Consider the following 15876-nt stretch of genomic DNA (forward strand, 5'->3'; position numbering starts at 1 on the left):
ATGAAAAAAAATCTTGCCCTGACCCCAACTTCCTTCACCCCCCCCCTTGAAGTCTAATGGTGCGTCCCTAAGTGCAATAGCTGCCCTGTGAACATTTGGCAATTTACACACAGTATATTGTACTCATCTACACATGGCAGCTGTAGCACATACCCACTTCTGGCACTGAGCAGTCGAATTTTAGTTCATAGGGAGCCCAATTTTTAACAGTGAAAATGGTGAAGTAGCACCTTTAAATTGCAATAATAGTTATTATGATTTTTATGAAAGCATTAAGTGCTATGAGCACTAGACAGCATAACTTGACAGGCCCAATTACAAAAAAGACACTTGAATTTATCTGGAACATTGACGTCAAATTTCATTTTTATAAAATTATATTGATAACGTTCAATGAAAACTGTGTTTATTATGTATGTCATTAAACTGCACGATATATTTCATCAGCAAAGATTATGATATTTATAGTATACTAGTTTGTGTACATGGTTGAAGTATCACATGTCATTTTATTGTTCTTCAATCTTCAAAGGTGCTATCCCCATGCAGCAACAGCTATACTGGGACTTGGTGCAGAGGTGAAGTCACAGACAAGGGTGCAGAAACAAGGGTGAAGATAAGGTGAAGAATGCAACAAAATGACGAAACCAAGACTGGTGATGAACTGAGGGTGCACTATATGCAAGGATTGGTGAACTACAGCAGCTTGGCACCAACAGGAAGCCTCATCTGCTGGATGGCCGGCAAGCTGACTTCCTGGAAGGCTGGTAGTGAAGGAGCCAATACTGCAGGAGTTGGTAGTTGGTTCCAGAGTCTCACGGTGCGTGGATAGAAGGAGAACTTATAGCTGTCTATTGTTGCTTCTGGTAGCTTGAACTTAAGTTGGTGGTCATGTCTGCTGAAGTATGTAGCTGGTTGGATGATGGTGGGGAACTGGGTGTTTACTAGACCATAATGTATCTTGTAAAACATGGACCGTTGAGCAGCTAAACGCCTGTATTCTACCCCTTTTCTTCTTCTTTGTCTTCTTCTCTTTATCTTCTTCTCGATATCTGTTTTGTTGTTTTCTCTTCATCATCATCTTCTTCTACCTCAGAGATAATGGCACTAAAGCCCTTACGTATTCATTAAAACTTAACTTTGTAAAAATTAATAAATATATTATAATGGTAACATGAAAGAAATTAATTATTAGCAAAATAATTCGATTAAATATTTACGAATTGATGACAATATCTAATAAACATTAATCAGTGCCACTCTAATAAGCCTTTAATCGATTTTTGATTGCAAACTTTCACCTTTGATAGATCACTAACTTGTATTTTTAATGATCAATGCGTCGAGTTAATAGAGTTCGCTGAGGCACCATTCATCTTGTCTCTATGTTAACCGATCAATGTCATCAATTATTACATATAAAGTGTGCATCTTGAAGAGATTCAAACGTTAACCTATATTATTTAACCTGCTGATGATGTGAAGCTGAAATCCAGCTGAAAATACCTTAAGGGCTCTGGTAGCGACGTTTGGACAGTAGTTGTGGGACATGAGAGCACATCAGGCATATCGAATTGCATTCTGAATACGAAGAATATCCTTCTGATATCAAATAATATAGATTTTTTTGAAATTCACGATATAATACGCATTTTATGATTAACAATTGATATTTTTGATAATTTAACAGTCCTTGAAGTAAACTTGATAACTCTAATGATATGTATTTAACGTGTATGTAGCTGGGATGAAAAGCCGATGATTAATTGAAAATGTTGAGCTTTCGTAGGTCAAAATTTTCAATTGATCATCAGCTTTTCATCCCAGCTACATACACTTTAAGTACATATCATTAGAGTTGTAAAGTTTACATCGAGGACTGTTAAATATCAAAATTTTAAAAATATCAAATTTTAATAATTTGTCATAAATTTGTATTATATATATCTCGAATTTCAAAAATATCCAAATTATTTTTTTTCAGAAGGACATTCAGAGTGCTATTTGATATGTCTGGTGCGGAGTCTGGTGACTCTCAGCTCTCACGTAAAATACGTAAAACGTCGCTAAACGTTAATATCCGACCCCGTAAGCGGCACAAATGATATGTTATTGTGATGTGACCCTCTGAATTTTGAGGAAATAATTAATGAATAGGGAATGAGTTCGGCATCACGGCAATTATCTCAACACATCACTAACTCGACTCAGACCAGTCACAGTTCAGAGTCTACAAGGAGATAATTATAGCTAGAAAGCATTGACTAATTAGTGTTGTCCATACTACCAGCAGTAATTTGATAATTATGTTTCCTATATTCTTCCCTGGAGTCCTTATAACCATAGCCTTAGTGGGACGGGAATTGTTTTCCTATATTAATTCATTATAATGATCACGCCTTCCATTAGATGCTGTGTTGAGTCCTTGAATCATACCTGTAGGACATTAATGAAGTTACTCGTATGTATCAGTTCTACCGGCAATTGAATGCATGTCTGCACTACTACAAGATCAGAATATTGTAACTGTAGGCTGAGTGTTCTTGGAAATGCTGATGGGTACATCTAGTAATCATCGGATGTTGTAAACATGTTTCAAATCTTAAAAGAAATACATTGCGACATTGATTTAAACGACATTGAGATCTCGTATATTCCTTGAGGAAATGTCAATATAAGAGTATTGAAAGATTCAATTTGCGGTATAAACTAGTTTATACAATAGTAGAAAAAATGTCGAAGGTACAATTAATCTGTAATAATTGCCTAAAAACTACATTTTAGAGTATTTTGATCCAGCACTATTTTCTTTGGGGTATTTCTTAATTTATTTCTGAGCTTCTTAAATTTTGCAAGGATCTAATATGTCTACAACAAACTTTTGCGGCACATTCATTACTGTTTCTGTCAAGACTGTCTGGCGCAATGTTTGTTTCTTCCTGGCGCAAAACAGTATGTGATCATGGTGATATCCATTAAACAATTACGCTTCTTTTGCGCAACATACGTATCACGATTGCGTTTTGATACCTTCTAAAAGTGATTATTATTATTATTATTATTATTATTATTATTATTATTATTATTATTATTATTATTATTATTATTATTATTATTATTATTATTATTATTATTATTATTATTATTATTATTATTATTATTATTATTATTATTATTATTATTATTACACAGTACAGCTATACACAAGGATTAATACAGAAAAAAATTGAAGACAAATATTAACCCTGGAACATAATGTTTTCAGGCGTTTTTTTAATACAGACACAGACGCGGATGTCAACGGGAAGATGATTCCAAAGGCGAGGTGCAACAACAACCATGACAACAAAGGAATTATCTCCGACACGTTTTTTTAGATCGAGGAACAGTGAGCCTTGTTGCATCAGCAGAAGAAAGGAGTCTGTGTCTGTATCCGCCAGAAGCAACATGGACAAGATCAGTGAGATATGTAGGGGCTGGTTATTTAGGCATTTAAATGCATATAGAATGCATTTAAATAACCTAAATATCAGAGGATCCCGTCCACAAGCGTAGACTACCGCGCAGCCTTATTTTGTAATCGTTGATAGTAATCGTATAGACGAAACATTTTTAGTATTGGGACAATTAAAATCTGTGTTATAAGCTACGCAATTGTAACACAACTTCTTTAAATATTTGAAGCAGTTAAAGAAGTATGATGATTTTATCACATGCTATTTTCGCCTTTAATTATGAATTGCCTGGAGAGCCAAAAGCGCCATTTGAAGGCCCATATAATTGGTTGACCCACTTAAGACTTAAAGGCTTGACATTGTGGAATATATCTTCACGAAGTACCAAGACGGGTCTGGATGGGGTCTGCATAAATCGCACGGGCTAAATATTAATTGACATGATTGAGGTGTGTCGGGAGATTGTGTCAAATAATTGTTTGATAGAAAATGTGCCCGGAAAATGTGCTTTCCATGAGTTTACATTATGGTGGCCATAATGATTGCAGTGCATTTACCTAAAATGGCAAATTTAAGGAGGCTGAATTTGAACTTTGTGAGGGACATAATTATGGAATTTATGCAACATTGTTTTGTTTCGTCAGAGCTGAAATGAATTTGCAATGTACCAATTTTTTTGCAAATGGTAGGAGCTTAAAATACGTACCCAGAAAGTTTGAATGTCCCACACTGGGGTCAAACGTTATAAACTTACAGTACAAAAACAGTTGCGTGGATTCCTGGTTTGTCCAATGAACTGACGCTGTTTATTTGTATACAGTAAGTTTATAATACGTGGCCCTAGGGCGGAGGGGGGGGGGCATTCAAAATTTCTGAGTACGTACCACTTTTAAGAGCCATTTTTTCAAAAGGTAATTCAGGCTAATGAATGTTCATAAATTCAGACCCCTCCCCCCAAGCTCAAATTCAGTCTCCTTAAATCCGCAATTTTAAGCTAATTCACTACATTATATAAGCACCATATTAAATGTAAACTCATGGAAAGCAAATGTTCTATCAAAACTTGTTTGACGCCATCTCCCGACACACCATAAATATTTAACCCGTGCGGATTGTGCAGACCCCTTTCAGATTAGTCATGGCACTTCGTGAAGAAACATTCCATACCTAATGTCAAGTCTGTATATTGGATAAATACATACACATCATCTAGCAACCCTAATATTTTACAGGGCTAATGAGGAAAATATAAGGGTGTCATTCATACCAAAGTCTTCATTTTGAAGGAGAAGAAGTGGGACGAGGTTGTTGATCATTAGGCGGAGCGTTAGCTTTGGACATTTAATTATTTTCTTTATTTTGGACCCGACTTACCCGGGTGAAAAATAAAGAATATAATTAAATATCCAAAGCTAACGCTAAATACGGCGCCTCTGCCTAATGATTAAACCATTCTCCTGTAACTAAATACAGTTAAAAATTAAAGACACAAAACAACGGATCAATGATATTTAATTCTCGTTTCGCAAGCAGGTTACATCGTGCTATACCATGTTTATAATAGATGAATATAATTCCATGTTATAAAAGAAAGCATTGAAGACGAGACGTGCTAATGTTGTTGACTCCTGACTTGCTTAAATTCCCCTCAATGGTCGGGAAAAAACCGGACATGTTTTGAAAAGAAACCCTAATACCTCATACTCATTTGAGACACTAAACAATATACCGTATAATGCGGGATAAAAGACAAAATACAAAACTTAATATAAAGATTCTAACTTTTCAATAAATTTGTAATTCTCATCATTTTTTTTAGATTTACAAACCCTAATAAAACAAAGTCAAACATAAGAATTTCTAGATGCTTCTTTTCAATGCTTATTTTCCATTCTCATAATTTTCCTCATTATACAATGAAAAACAAAAGAAATGGATTTACAGATCCTAATAAAACAAAGTCAAACATAAGAATGACTTTTTTCTAGATGCTTATTTTCAATTCTCATAATTTTCCTCACAATACAATGAAAAACAAAAGAAATGGATTTACAGATCCTAATAAAACAAAGTCAAACATAAGAATGACTTTTTTCTAGATGCTCATTTTCAATTCTCATAATTTTCCTCATAATACAATGAAAAACAAAAGAAATATATTTACATATCCTAATAAAACAAAGTCAAACATAAGAATGACTTTTTTCTAGATGCTTATTTTTAATTCTCATAATTTTCCTCATAATACAATGAAAAAAAAAATGGATTTACAGATCCTAATAAAACAAAGTCAAACATAAGAATGACTTTTTTCTAGATGCTTATTTTCAATTCTCATAATTTTTCTCATAATACAATGAAAAACAAAAGAAATATTTTTTATTCTTTTTTAATTATTCTTATGTTTGACTTTGTTTTATTAGGTTTGTAAAGCTATTGCTTTTGTTTTTCATTGTATTATGAGGAAAATTATGAGAATTGAAAATAAGCATCTAGAAAGAAGTTATTCGTATGTTTGACTTTGTTTTATAAGGGGTTGTAAATCTAAATTCTCATAATTTTCCTCATAATACAATGAAAAACAAAAGCAATATATTTACATTTTCTAATAAAACAAAGTCAAACATAAGAATGACTTTTTTCTAGATGCTTATTTTCAATTCTCATAATTTTCCTCATAATACAATGAAAACAAAAGAAACATATTTACATATCCTAATAAAACAAAGTCAAACATAAGAATGACTTTTTTTCTAGATACTTATTTTCAATTCTCATAATTTTCCTCATAATACAATAAAAAACAAAAGAAATGGATTTACAGATCCTAATAAAACAAAGTCAAACATAAGAATGACTTTTTTCTAGATGCTTATTTTCAATTCTCATAATTTTCCTCATAATATAATGAAAAACAAAATAAATATATTTACAGATCCTAATAAAACAAAGTCAAACATAAGAATGACTTTTTTCTAGATGCTCATTTTCAATTCTCATAATTTTCCTCATAATACAATAAAAAACAAAAGAAATGGATTTACAGATCCTAATAAAACAAAGTCAAACATAAGAATGACTTTTTTCTAGATGCTTATTTTCAATTCTCATAATTTTCCTCAGAATATAATGAAAAACAAAAGAAATATATTTCCATATCCTAATAAAACAAAGTCAAACATAACAATAACTTTTTTCTAGATGCTTATTTTCAATTCTCATAATACAATGAAAAACAAAAGAAATATTTTTCTTTTGTGAGAATTGAAAATAAGCATCTAGAAAGAAGTTATTCGTATGTTTGACTTTGTTTTATAAGGAGTTGTAAATCTAAATTCTCATAATTTTCCTCATAATACAATGAAAAACAAAAGAAATATATTTACATTTTCTAATAAAACAAAGTCAAACATAAGAATGACTTTTTTCTAGATGCTTATTTTCAATTCTCATAATTTTCCTCATAATACAATGAAAAACAAAAGAAATATATTTACATATCCTAATAAAACAAAGTCAAACATAAGAATGACTTTTTTCTAGATGCTTATTTTCAATTCTCATAATATAATGAAAAACAAAAGAAACATATTTACAGATCCTAATAAAACAAAGTCAATGATAAGAATGACTTTTTAGATGCTTATTTTCAATTCTAATCATTTTCCTCATAATACAATGTAAAACAAAAGAAATAGATTTTCAAACCCTAATAAAACAAAGTCAAACATAAGAATAACTTTTTCTAGATGCTCATTTTCAATTCTCACAATTTTCCTCATAATACAATGAAAAACAAAAGAAATATATTTATATATCCTAATAAAACAAAGTCAAACATAAGAATGACTTTTTTCTAGATACTTACTTTCAATTCTCATAATTTTCCTCATAATACAATAAAAAACAAAAGAAATGGATTTACAGATCCTAATAAAACAAAGTCAAACATTAGAATGACTTTTTTCTAGATGCTTATTTTCAATTCTCATAATTTTCCTCATAATATAATGAAAAACAAAAGAAATATATTTACATATCCTAATAAAACAAAGTCAAACATAACAATAACTTTTTTCTAGATGCTTATTTTCAATTCTCATAATTTTTCTCATAATACAATGAAAAAAAAAAGAAATATTTTTTATTCTTTTTTAATTATTCTTATGTTTGACTTTGTTTTATTAGGGTTTGTAAAGCTATTGCTTTTGTTTTTCATTGTATATGAGGAAAATTAGAGAATTGAAAATAAGCATCTAGAAACAAGTTATTCATATGTTTGTCTTTGTTGTAAAAGGAGTTGTAAATCTAAATTCTCATAATTATCATCATAATATAATGAAAAACAAAAGAAATATATTTACATTTTCTAATAAAACAAAGTCAAACATAAGAATGACTTTTTTCTAGATGCTTATTTTCAATTCTCATAATTTTCCTCATAATACAATGAAAAAAAAAGAAATTTTTTATTCTTTTTTAATTATTCTTATGTTTGACTTTGTTTTATTAGGGTTTGTAAAGCTATTGCTTTTGTTTTTCATTGTATTATGAGGAAAATTGTGAGAATTGAAAATAAGCATCTAGAAAGAAGTTATTCGTATGTTTGACTTTGTTGTATAAGGAGTTGTAAATCTAAATTCTCATAATTTTCCTCATAATACAATGAAAAACAAAAGAAATATATTTACATTTTCTAATAAAACAAAGTCAAACATAAGAATGACTTTTTTTCTAGATGCTTATTTTCAATTCTCATAATTTTCCTCATAATACAATGAAAAACAAAAGAAATATATTTACATATCCTAATAAAACAAAGTCAAACATAAGAATGACTTTTTTCTAGATGCTTATTTTCAATTCTCATAATATAATGAAAAACAAAAGAAACATATTTACAGATCCTAATAAAACAAAGTCAATGATAAGAATGACTTTTTAGATGCTTATTTTCAATTCTAATCATTTTCCTCATAATACAATGTAAAACAAAAGAAATAGATTTTCAAACCCTAATAAAACAAAGTCAAACATAAGAATAACTTCTTTCTAGATGCTTATTTTCAATTCTCACAATTTTCCTCATAATACAATGAAAAACAAAAGAAATATATTTATATATCCTAATAAAACAAAGTCAAACATAAGAATGACTTTTTTAGATGCTTATTTTCGATTCTAATAATTTTCCTCATAATACAATTAAAAACAAAAGAAATATATTTTTATTCTTTTTTAATTATGCTTATGTTTGACTTTGTTTTATTAGGGTTTGTAATGCTATTGCTTTTGTTTTTCATTGTATTATGAGGAAAATATTAGAAATGAAAACCTCATACTAAATTCCCCCTAAATCGTGACATAGCTGTACCTATACGAATGCGAGTTACTTCAAAGGATGCTTTAATTGCGAACGCTTACTCTAGATGGCGCTATTTCTGTTTTGATTCTGACACCTTAAAACAGGCTTGCAACGGGGTACAGATTCATTTATTTATTTATTTATTTATTTATTTATTTATTTATTTATTTATTTATTTATTTATTTATTTATTTATTTATTTATTTATTTATTTATTTATTTATTTATTTATTTATTTATTTATTTATTTATTTATTTATTTATTTATTTATTTATTTATTTATTTATTTATTTATTTACATAACTGGCTAAGATACATCAAAAACACACATACAAAGCATGTCATAAAATAAAAATTATAAAAGATTGTCCCGGTAGGCTAGCCAGGAGGAGCCAGGAGCGCAAACACTATCACCCAGGAGGTGTGACCAACCCACCAAGACAAGTTAAATCAAAACATAAATATTGCACATTTAGAATAAATAACACTTTACACATATATCACATACAATACCATAAAATTTAGGAATCCAGCTCTTGCATAGTCATCTCAATAAAATGTGTTTTAAGGTGGCCTTTGGATGGCCTCATATTTATATGCAAAATAAAATGATCCCTGAAGGACACTGTAAGTGCGTTCCAAAGACGAGGAAAGTTGACACTAATGGTATATTTAAAACTATCAGTTTTTGGGGTGATGTAAATATTAGAAAGACAAATTATCTACATGAAAGATATATGAATTTGAAATACATTGGCAAGCAAAACGAATAGATAAATATTTCCTCCTATCATGTCATTAAGATCCATAAGATTGAATTGTTGAAGGCGCTCCCTGTAAGATTGATCCCCCTTCTCTGACCCAAAATAAATCTTGATTTTGGATAAGTTCCAAATTATTAATGGTGAACCAAAATCTCATGACTGATAAAACAAGAGAACGATAAAGTGTGAGCAGGATGTTCGGATTTTGTTTACCAACAATAGTCTTGAGGAAGCCTGAGTCCATTGCACTTTTTTGTAACATTTGACGTCATGCTCATTCCAAGAGAGGTCAGCAGATACCTGAACCCCAAGGAGACATAAAATAGAAGCTTCTGAAAACTAGGTATTTGAAACATAATAAGCTGGTGATGGCTTGTTTCTGCGACGACAAATACACATAACTTGACATTTCAGAGGATTTAACTGAAGAGCATTGTTTTCAGACCACCAATCGAGTGTATTCAAATCATTTTGGAGAATAGCTCATCGGAATCATTGCTAATTGTGCGGGAATAAAGCTATCATCAGCATATTGATTTACTTTGGAATTCAAATGCAGATGAAGATCATTGGTGTAAATGTTAAAAAGAAGTGGCCCAAGACTTATCCCTGGGGCACACCAGATAAAACCGGAACAAAATCAGCCATATGGCCACGAAAAACAATTCTTTGCTTGCGGTTTAAAATAAAAGAAGAGATCCAGTTCAAAAGTTCTAAAAGAACTGCATGAGAGATGGAATCAAATGCACGACTGTACTCAACATAAATTAAATCAACTTGCAGAGTCGGGCTTGTGCAACGGTCCAGGATCTTATTCCACTCACAAACAGCCTCACCCGGAGAGAATTTACGCTGGTCTGAACACAAAAGGCCATTATTCAAAAGGTGACTGCGAATATGGTCAGAAACAATGCTCTCCAACATTTTAACAACGACGGATGATAGCAATCGGGCGATAGTTTTTAAGATCACGCCGATACAGGCACAACATTTGCTGTCTTCCAACAAGAAGGAAGGGTACCACTGGCACTAAACCTGTTAAAAATACGAGTAAGAACAGGGCCGCGGATTAGCACACAATTTTAACATACGACAAGATTTATCATCAGGACCAACTGCTTTATCAGGGAACAGAGACTTGATTTTGTCCCATTCTGATGAAGCACGGTGTCAATATTAAAAAGGCTAAAGAATTTCATTTTACAGGGTTGAAAGTGCATTTTATTTAGCTATAAAATTAGGGATGTCACAGTGGCTGCACAATAATTCTGCATTAGGAAACGAATTTGGAGAAAACCTTCTATTAATAAAATACTATGCTGAGCCACCAGCCTGGGTGGCTCACGCTCCAGTAATTTCCGATGATTGAGCTCAGTAATACATCAAAGAATGTCTTCCAATTCATTAAAACAAATAGATAATTAGCTTATCGGATTAAAAGCTTAGAAGGAAGGTCTTGCTGCTCAGCGAGTGTTTGTAATTATCAGAAGGTTTTCTCCAAATTCATTCTCTAATGGCCACACTGTGCATGCAAGCATAACAGTGAATTGAAAAGCGCGCGCTTCAAAGTTGGTCAATTTTAGAAAACATCCATGTCGAAAAATGAATTTCCTCATATGCTCCATTTATCTCAATTCTTTGAATTTTTAATGTATGGTGTGTGAACCCTTTCCGAGGTTACCACTAGGTCAGTAAAAATTAAATATTGATTTGTTTTAGAGCTACTGCCTGTTTTTTGTTTTTGTTTTGGGTTTTTTTTTTGTATTTTTGAAGATCGCTCATAAATCAGTAAATATAGGCCTATTGAAATAGTCTGACCTACCACCATTTAGCTGAAATACTAATCTCTCTTAGCATGTAAATTATTTCAGTCGACAACGAATGAAGCACAGAGGAAAACTGTTTGAAACATAACATTATCAAAGATATTTCGTAAGGAGTAGTTTTTCAAACAACAATCGCTGTGTACTCAAGGCCACGCTATTTTTGTATACACGGTATAGTGTAATGGCGGTTCCTTTTATACTGATTGTCCTCCCATGTTAATCCAGATAACAAAATGTTAATTTAAAGTCTCATTGCAAGTGAATTTTTATTTTTACTTTTCGGATTTGGCTTTGAGTAATGGTGCCACATACCATGGTTACAGTAAAAATGAAAATTCTATTCCAGACATCGTCAAAATGTCAAACTTTGTATTTTTTGTATTATTTTTAAGTAATTAACTGCAGTTCATTTATTCAACCTCATAACAGGTTCATACTTGACAAATTTATGATGGATTCATTAAATATTGAAAAGAAACAAAAAATTACTCATGCCGAATTTGCATAATAATATCATGAATACATAATTAGCTATAATTACCTAATTTGCATAATTAATTACTTTTTGTGTATTTTTGTTATCAATTGAAAGAACTTTGTATACACATGTGTGCAAAAAAACCCGCACCTTAATATCATGTACGGTTTTCTATTGGCATCCATTTGCATATTAATTAGCTGAAATTAGTCATTTTTGAGGTTTAATTTGTCTGCAGATTGGCCGAAATTGTTAAAATAGTATATTTGGTTAATTTATTATAATTATTCAATGATAGATTTTTTAATTTTGTTTTCTTTACCGAAGTTAGGAAAGATAGGCATTTAACATGTGATATTTAAATTAACGCTGCTTTTTCAAGCAAGCATCCAAATAAACCTTCAAATACTCGAAATGTGCCAATTTTGTCATTACAGCCATTTGTGGCAGGATTTCATTCCATCTACGAGCATCTTTAAATTGACACTACATCACAATGCATTGGCCGATGCTTTAATAAAGCTCAATAATGTAGAAACATTAAATAACGTGTTCTGCTGCGCTTATTTTTGAGGTGATATGCCTAATAAAATGAGACAAAAAGCATGGCAATACCCTCTTGCTTGGCAGAGATATCATCAATTAATTTGAGTCGCATTTGGAAAAACGTAACATCTCCACCGTTTTTTGTGTGGCGAGTTCAAGACACATGAATAATACACATAATCATGCATAATTCGCAAAATGCAAAATCGGAATCAACTGAAATTCTGGGAATAAGATTTTTTCGTGGATATATATATAATGAAACATACCATAAAAAGAGGATGCCAGAATCACGAATTAATAATCATGATGACATGGTCCGGAATACACAACTCCTCCCAGGCATATCGACGTCATTAACGTGATTGAGGAATTGTAATGAAGGGTTATTATTAATCAGCGATCAATGAACTACTTTAAGTCTTAAGTCTCTTGTGTCTAAAGTAATATTGAAAAATGTGAGTTAAAGCCTCAGTTAATGAAATATTGCAGCTAAAATCATTACCTCGCACTGATACATATAGCGCTAATTGAAATTGATTATGTGATCTTTGGCTCTACGAAGGTCATTCAAAACATTATGCCTCTACTTTTCTAAATCACAAATGGTGGCTGCTTAAAACTTAGCATGGTAATACTTTGGAGTGTTAAATATAACTGGTGAAAGATTTATAATTTTTAAAGATTTTCTCAGTACCAAAACAAGATTTGGTATGCAGGAAACGGTAAAACATTTACCATGTTTACATAAAATATATGAGAACGATTTTTAACACAAATCCCCACATACATAAATGACAGCCAGTGAAAAAATAAAATAATTATGGTTCACCCCTTTGGGTATTTATTTGATGATAGGAATAGTGTATCACCGAAACAGGAATAAGTCTGGGGCGGACATTTTTAAAATTAATTTAGAAGAGCAGCAACGACATCACTTGCATTACATTCCAGATGTTACATCTACATCATATGCAAAATTTGAGGAAATTCGCACGAGTCCGTTTTATTTTAGGGCCATTTGTAAATGTGACTTTTAAAAAACGGACTCGTGCGAATTTTCAAAAATTTTCAATGTAGAAATATAATCAAGTAGTTGCCCTACCTGCTCTTCTCCGAAAAAATAAAAAGTCCTATACCTCAATGATAATGAAACCTAGGTGAAATTGCCAGCATTAAAAACTCATTTTATTCTCAAAATACACATCAGCATATTTGTTTTACTGGTGCGTTTACTATATACAGTTTGTTTATGGGCATGTGAATCAGGCAGCAATCTCTGTACGGCAAACTCGCGTTTTAGACGTGAGTTCGCCATGTTTATAATTTATATGTTCTTTGCTGAAAGCTAAATAATAAAGCATTCAATTTCTTCGGTGTTCAAATACTAATTGCCATCTTCACAGTTGTTGAATACCACAGAATTTCTCCTAATTGATCAATTCTGCACAGATTTAACTGACGTCACACCATCATAAACCAGACGCAACGTAGCAAAGTCAGTTGCAGTTTCAGTTCCAGTATTAGATTATTTTGAAAAATAACCTGCACAGATTTCGTGAAATTTGATAAAGATTAATATTGTTGATGGAATGGGGCAGCTGTTTCTTATTTCGCATTAATGTCTTCATTTACGTTTGAGTTGACGAAACAGAGTTTTTAAAAGACCACTTCAATTGACCATCTTCTGTCTCTTTTGCTAATAAGTATATGATTATTTTTTCCATTTCTGATGCACTGAATTGAATGTTGTTTTATTTTTTATTTTTCTTATAGTCAATATAAATGGAAAAGGTTGTTGTGTCAAACAACATTGTATCATGCGCTATAGACGAATCCAATTTCACGCATTCCTACACCTCAATGGCAGCCATTAGCTGGGTCCCCGTCAGCTCTATCTCACCTAAAAATGTAAAATGTGAAATGATGCGGCCTTGGAGGGTATTTTAAACTGCATTCTATCACCCGTGTTACACGTAGACAAAAGAATGATAACAGTTTACAACACAAAATAATCTAACATCGAATTTTAAGCGGGTTTAATCCACCCGATTGGGCACTCACAACACCAGTTTGGTGCATGCGGGGACCCAATAATGGCCGCCCAAATCCTGACCATGACTTGGCTCGTTGAATTCGTCTATAGAAAAACGACTCGTGGAAATGTTAAATGGCCATGAGAAGCAGAACGAGGCAATTGTTTTTGAATGACCCTTGCATCATGTCGTTTTAATTATATTGATTTGACTCTATTTGTATGAAATCATCGCGTCGCAATCAAAAGCTGGGTTGATAATGACTTCAAAAGTTCCCCATAAGGCCGCTTGCAACAGTGACGTGAGAGTAGGCCCAGATCCAGCTTGACATATTACCAGCCGCGATGAAGAATATTAGCGGGTTGCTGGTAACTGTTTGGATTTTTTCTGCTGTAGAAACCCACGGTAAGTTGATATCATTAATGCTTTTACTATTTTTATAAGGCTGTGCTAACACTTTTCTTAGATTACTTTGACTACAATTTATTTTTTCAAATTTCTTTAAAAAAACAACAATCTAACACATTCTCCGCTATTAAAGTGTTCGAAATGCCATTTCCGTGTCGCTCGCTCATAGTCTCGCGTCGTATTCAGACTTGTTTCGTCCGTTAAAAATTACTTGTACAACTATATACTTAGGAATTAGTTTCTAAAAATGTGTGGGGCTAGAGGTTGTAACATGCTTGGAAAGTATAAAACATATTTATTGTTTTTCCCATGTCGCCAGCCAAGGTGCGTTGCAATAGCGTGTCCCTGTTCCTTACAAATGAGCGCATATCACAGATTGTACATACTTTTCATTACTTGGTTTAAAACATTACAACACAGGTTATTTTTCCAACAGGTCTTTGAGAGTATGTCGCCAATATTGCCGACAGATACGTTACCATCTTTCTACACTGTGATGAATCAAGCAGACTTCGTAGTTATATTATAATTATAATGTGGTACATAAATCAATAATTTTAAAGTAAAAAAATCTAGATCTTTAATGGAAAAAAGTCCTTACGTTCATGTCGCGACAAATATGTTACTCGAATTCTACTGCCTTCGGTAAAAAGACTGTGATTAATGAATCCAAATATATCATACCAGACTTAAGTGCGTTGGGTAATGACTGATCACTTATTATGAAGTCAGTAAGTTTTTTACACTTGCACGATTCAGAAAAAGGTGGGCAAAGGCTGAACAGATACGTTACCCCCGGTCCCAATACGTACAGTTTATATCAAATATCAAAAATCAAGTATTGTTAGAAAATTACCCATTGTTCCGTGTTCTGAAAAGTTTAATATTATGAGTTTTTCGTGATTGGTAATTTGTCATTTCTTAGACCAAACTTTGTGTTTGTGTTTGAACACTCTATTTCCTCATTTTGATTATATTATTACTTTTCCTTGTAGCT

The sequence above is a fragment of the Amphiura filiformis genome, chromosome 3 (assembly GCF_039555335.1).
Source record: "Amphiura filiformis chromosome 3, Afil_fr2py, whole genome shotgun sequence".
Lineage (NCBI taxonomy): Eukaryota > Metazoa > Echinodermata > Ophiuroidea > Amphilepidida > Amphiuridae > Amphiura > Amphiura filiformis.